This window comes from Ictidomys tridecemlineatus, chromosome 2, assembly GCF_052094955.1.
Source record: "Ictidomys tridecemlineatus isolate mIctTri1 chromosome 2, mIctTri1.hap1, whole genome shotgun sequence".
Taxonomy (NCBI): domain Eukaryota; kingdom Metazoa; phylum Chordata; class Mammalia; order Rodentia; family Sciuridae; genus Ictidomys; species Ictidomys tridecemlineatus.
The window spans coordinates 669,383-675,382 of NC_135478.1; the positions used below are offsets into that span (position 1 = coordinate 669,383).

Consider the following 6,000-nt stretch of genomic DNA (forward strand, 5'->3'; position numbering starts at 1 on the left):
GTCTGAGTGTGGCCTACCTGGCTGTTCAGAGTAGGCCACTAGGGCAGCCATGCCCAGCCCCCCAACCAGTGCCAGCTGCCTCCCGCCAGGTCCCCATGGAGCCAGGGCACAGATGCCCAGCCCCTGGTATGACCTGGCACACCCCAATGCCATCCCCAAGAGACCCCAGCATCTGCAGGGGCTCAGGTGGGAGCAAGCACTGAGGGGCCAGTAATTTCCTGAATCTGACAAGTTCCCCCACAAAATGCCCCTGGCCAGATCACCTTTACCCAGGTGACACCAACAAGTTTCCTCACCCAGCACTGGCAGCACCTTGTGCAGACCCATCCCAGGCCAGGGCAACAGGGATGCCTGACACCCCACTTCACAGCTACCAGGACAGAGTCCTTTGTGGCCCAACCAAGTACATTCCAGTCACTCTGAGAAGGCCCTGAGGAGCCCACCAGAGCTAGACACTGACCATTGCCATGGAACCCCTGGCCTTCACACAACAAGGACACTGTGGTGCTGAGCAAACTCTGAGTGTCCTGCCCTGCTGCCCCAGGACCAGCACCTAAGAGCCCAGGACTGACCTGTGGCCAGGGCAACTGCCGCCAGTAGGAAAGTCTTCACTCAGCTTACCTGACCTGCAAAGGGAGACGCCTCTGGCACCAGGCAGGCCGGGCAGCAGCAGGGATGGACGGCAAGCCAGTGCCAGGCCACTGCCCGGGGCAGGGACTTTCTCCTTCACTTGTCAGCTCACCTGCCCTGGCCGCTCCACCCGGCAACAGTGAGTCAGTTCCATAAAAGTTTACGGCCTATTGCAGACCCTCACTGGCCCCCAGCCCACGGCCGGCCTTCAGCCCTGGTGGGGCGTGGCCCTCCCAGGAAACCAGAGTGACTCGCCTTCTGGAACCCGGTGTACCTCACTTTCGAAATGCAGCAGGGCCCGGGTCAAAGGCCGAGGCGCCACCTCTTTTGGTTTCACTTAGGGATTGTTCTGGCTTGGGGTGGGCCAGTTTGAGAGAGGGACCTCACAGCCTTCTTTGAGGCCAGTGCCTGAATGCAGGAGCCCAAGGCAGGTACCCTCACTAAGAGTCCAAAGCCCCAGGTCAGTTGCTGCAGGAGGCGCTCCTTGTCCCCTGAAGCAGAAGCATCCTGGAGGACAGCTGGGGCCGGGGTGACCCTCCACCTCTGGCCTCCTGGGGGTCCAGGGCAAGGTTCCAACCAAGTATCCAGATCCCTGTGAGCTGGCTGCAGGGTCAGGTGGTGGCCCAATTCCAGCCCTCTGGTCACAACATATGAATGGGGCTTGATTCTGAAGTTGCACATACCAAAAAATTTGCCTGTTTAGAGTCTACAAATCACTGGGTTTTAGCACATTCTAAGTTGTACAGTAATCCCATCTATCTAGGTCCAGAACATCCAGAATCTTTGTCCCCAAGAGCAGTCACCCCATCCCTCCCCTGCACCCATGATCCCCTCCCCATCTCTGGATTCACCTGTTCTGGACACTTCCCGCTGTGACTGACTTTGCTTCTGAATCTCACTGAGCATGCTTTTGAGATTTATCACGCTACAGAGCACAAACAGCAGGTCTGACCTTCCCAGAGCGCCCAGAAAGCTCAGAGTGTGCAGATGAGGAGCACTGAAATCGACTCTTGGCTGTAACCCAGGTCTGTCCCCACCTGTATCGCAGTCCCAGGACAGGCGACCATGCCTCCTAGGGTGAGAAGGAAAGGGGGACCCACAGAGGGGCAGTATCCATTGAGAGTAACCTGGGGGATCTGACCTGGGGATGGGAGCAAGCGTCCCCAGAGACAGGCCAGGGAGGTCTACCCGCAGGGCCAGGCAGGGGCAGAGTCTGGTGTCTTCACCCTCAGACCACACCCGCCCTTCCAACATGCCATCTGACCACACGGCCCTCAGCTGTGGGAAGAGTGCCTAGTGTTGCTCCAAGCCTGCCCATGTGAATCATACACACACAAGCAACACACTTACACACGCAACCCACACTCACAGACCCAATCCCTCACAGAATGCACGTGCACATGCGAACAGGCACTCAGACACACGTGCCCCACAGAGGTACACAGACCTGGGGCTGGCTGGTGCCAGGGGCACCTCCACAGTTCAGCGTACCACCTTCCAGTGTGTTTACAATTTCAGATCACGTTATGCCCCCCAGAAAACAGGAAGAAGCTGGCCCCACCCCTTGATGGGAGCCTGGGGACCAGGCATGCTGGTCAACACAGTTGCCTCTTTATCTGGGAGCTCTGTCAGCATTTCCTGTGGGCCCTGCAGGAGGGGCGTCTGTAACACTGCTGCGACTCTGGGCAAGGGCAAGCTGGCCACAAGGAGGGGGCAGGATTGTGGCCTATGGCCAGCAGAGACCTTCTGCCTCTCCGTTTCCCCAGCAGGCTGGAGAGCTGAGACAGGCCCTAGTCAAGTGGCTGGAAAACCTGCAGGATGCTCCTGTCTCCTACATACCTGGGGCCCCACCTAGCCCAGCCCCTAGTCCAGGCCCTGGAGATAACACCCACTTCTGCCACAGCCCTTCTCCCTGCTGGGGCCCTGATGTTCCAGGTTGGCATGAGGGAGCAGACTTCCACTGGAATCCCCAGGTGGGACACAGGCTGCCCAGCCCTCCTGCAAACGAAGGCCCCATGACACGCCCCTGCCTCAGCCGTCCCACCCACTAGTGGTACAGACCTCACATTCCAGCTTTCTCTGAAAGGTCTCTGCAGATACCCAGGGAAGACAACTCCTCCGGCCTCTGGGGCCTCCCCTGGGAAAACCCAGGGCGAGGACAATCAGGAAGCCTGTGAGAAAGAGGGCACTGGGGAAGTAGGGGCGGGGCTGCCAGCCTCCTGGGGTCCAGGGCCTAGTACTCTGAAGCCAGTCCCCAACAGGGTGCACACAGCTGCCTCAACCTAAAGGGAACCTACATGTTCACTGAGGCCCTGCCTCAGTCTCTCTGGAGTCTCAACACCTGTGACAGGCAGGGCCCTCAGCAGGCCAGGTTCCAGGGTCTGACACCTCACCTGACAGCAGGTCAACTAGGTTCTAAACTCAGATCAGCCCAAGATCGCCCCCTTGCCATACTGGAAAACCTCCCTGTCCCTATCTCCCAGCAAGCACTAAGGCCCACTGGCTTCAGGGCACAGGGCACTGACAGCACCCAACACCCCTGAGCAGGAGGAACACTTGGAGCAGGCAAGACCCACAGGCACTCCAGGAAGCAGAGCTGGGGGTGCCCCAGCCACACAGTTTACGGACCCTTTTTCTTTCCAGAATGTTCATCACGTCACTTAGGGAGACCTCTGTCCATCTCTGAAGGCTCTGGGCAGCCAGGCCAGTCTGGATTGGGCCCCAGGCCCCAGTGGCCTCATTCCCAGAGCTTGGAGGGGAGGGAAGAGAGCTCCACCCGGGCAGGACCTACCTGCCAGGCCTCCCCTGCCTCGTCCACCCACACACTCCCTTGGCTCATCTCACATCTCTGCCCACCACCTTCCTGGTCCTTGGAGTCCCCCAGTTTCTGGGGGAGACACATCCCCACACACAGGTAGACACAGTAAGGCTGTCCTGGGGATCAGCTAACACCAGTGAGCCCCCATCCAAACAGGGGGGCCCACCCAAGGAAACCCAAGAAGAGGTGTGCCTGCCCCTACTAGAGGGCTGAGGACCCCCTCCCAGGAAGATTGTGCTGGGTCTGGGCAGGAGGGGGCACAATCCTGGGGTCATGGGGCTGGTAGAGAAAAGAGCCCATCCTGACCAAGAATTTGGGGTCACCAGGCACCCAGAATTAAGAGAAACAAGAAGAGAGGGGTCAGGATGCTGGGGAAAAGCGGATTCAGGGCCACCTGGAGGACTCGGTGACAAGGGTCACCAGGAAAGGGAAGGTCAGTGGTCAACACGGAGCCTGGGCTTGGGATGCACCGACCAGGGCGGGAAAGAGGTGGAAGGGTTGCAGAGAAGGTCGGGGTCAAAGTTCGCGGCGGGGAGCAGGGTCCGGGTTCCCCCGGGGGACCGGGTCGGGGACCGGGTCGGGGACCGGGTCGCGGCGCGGCGCAGCGTCAAACTTCACGCGCAGGAAGAAGGGGGTGGAGAGGAGGGATCCAGGGTCGCGGCGCAGGGCGGGGCCGGGACGCGCGGAGGGCGGGGCCCGACGGGGGTCGCCGCCGCGCACCCCCGGCCCCTGGGGACCCCGGCCCCTCTGGCTCCCGGCCCGGGACGCGGGGAGCGCGGGGCCGCGCGGGGCGGAGCGCGCTTGGCCGGGCGCGGGTCGCGGCGGGGCCGGGGCGGGGATCGCGGCCGGACGCCTCACCTCAGACCCGAGTGCGGCCGGGCGGAGCCCGCGGCGCCTCAGTTTCCCCGAGCCTCTGAGTGGTCGCCGCTCACTTCCGGGTTCCAGGCGCCATCTTTGGGACCCGCGCACTTCCGGTCACGCCGCGGGGCGGGGCACATGGGCGGGCCCGGGGCGGGGCCTGTGAAGGGGTGTGGCCTCGAGCCCTGGGTGCGAATCTCGCCGCCCCGTTCGCTGCCCAGCGGCCCGTGCCAGAGCTCGGGGCGCGGGGGCTCCAGCCTCTGCTCCGCCCGGCACGGCCCTCGCACCCGGGCCGCCGGCTCTGCCCTCCACCTTGACTGCCTCGCCCCATAGTTCTGTTGGCCGTCTGCCGCCCTCCCCAGGTGCAGTGCCAGGCGCCCACCCGGGGACGCGATCGGGGTCCCTGAGTCCCAGCGCCACCTCAGGGGAGCAGCATCTTTTCGTCAGGGCCATAAACCTCTGGCCCCCCTGCACTGAGGCTTCCAGGGGCCTGAAGACGACTGTCAGCATTTGCTTCGCTGCAAGGAGGAGTGGGGGACCGGTCGGGTCGTGGCACAGGTGGTCCTGGCTGCGTTCCCGCGACCCACTGGGGCGACGAGGCCAAGTCAGCAGATGCGGTGGGAGGCGCCCCCCACAGCTGGGCTTCAGGGACCACCAGCCAGAGGCCCCTGAGATGAGTTCCCTGTCGCGGGCTGGGTAGTCACTGAGATGTTGCGGGAGCCAAGAAGCTGGGGGCCCAGAGGGAGCCGCTGTCGGGGGACTGAGAGCCCGTGCCAGGCACTGCCACATGCCTGACCGAGTGCAAAGAGGATGGAGTCTCTGCCTGGGGCTTCAAGGATGGCTGCGTCGTGGAGAGGATCCTGAAGCTGAAGTTCCGAAGTGCAGATAGACAAAAGTAGGAACAGCCATCCGGGCAGAGTCAAAGCTGTTCAAAGCCCTGGTCTGGCCTGAGATCCCAGTGACTAGGGGAGGCCCAGGAAAGAGGATTCAAGTTAAAGGCCAGGGTGACTCAACAAGACCCTGTCTCAACATAAAAAATAAAAATGGCTGGAGGTAGGGCTAGGGTTGTGGCTCCTCCGTAGAGGGCTCGCTAGCACGTGTGAGGACCTGGGTTCTATCCTCAGCACCACATAAATAAATAAAATGAAGGTGTCGTGTCTAACTGTAACTGGAAAATAAAATATTTTCTAAAAAATGGCTGGAGGTGTAGCTCAGTGGTAGAACATCCCTGTGCCTAATCCCCAGTCCCAGTCTTAGTGGATGGGGAAAAAACAGAAGCATTTTCTGGAACAAGACAAGGATGTCCGTTTTCTCCACTCTTATCCAGTATAGAACTAGAGAGTCTAGCCAGGCCAAGTAGGCAAGAGAAGGAAGTAAAAGGATAAAAATAGGAAGGGAAGAAGTCAAACTATCATGGTTTGGCTGGGGTTGTAGCTCGGCCGTAGAGCGCTCACCTAGCACGTGTGAGGCCCTGGGTTCAATCCTCAGCACCACATAGAAATAAGTAAATAAAGGCATTGTGTCCAACTACACCTAAAAAATATGTCAAAAAAATATCATGGTTTGCAGATGATATGATCCTATACTTGAAGACCCAAAGAGCTCCACACTGAGACTTCTGGAGCTAATAAACTCAGCAAAGAAGCGGGTAACAAAATCAGCATACAAAAAACAACAGCTTTCCTAAAAACCAA

The 6,000-nt window shown here is 60.1% G+C and overlaps 1 protein-coding gene across 4 annotated transcripts in view; it reads right to left on the minus strand.

Moving 5' to 3' along the window:
* The window catches only part of Sbno2 (strawberry notch homolog 2), a 47,823-nt gene extending 43,374 nt beyond the window's left edge, over positions 1 to 4,449 (minus strand). For 3 of the 4 annotated variants that reach the window (XM_078032414.1, XM_078032410.1, XM_078032387.1), the window contains exon 1: positions 4,307 to 4,449. The gene's annotated coding sequence lies outside the window, so the exon portion shown is untranslated. Of the gene's footprint in view, positions 1 to 2,691; positions 2,802 to 4,306 lie in introns of all 4 variants that reach the window. The other variant, XM_078032396.1, reaches the window with a different exon arrangement.
* Positions 4,450 to 6,000: the final 1,551 nt, after the last annotated feature.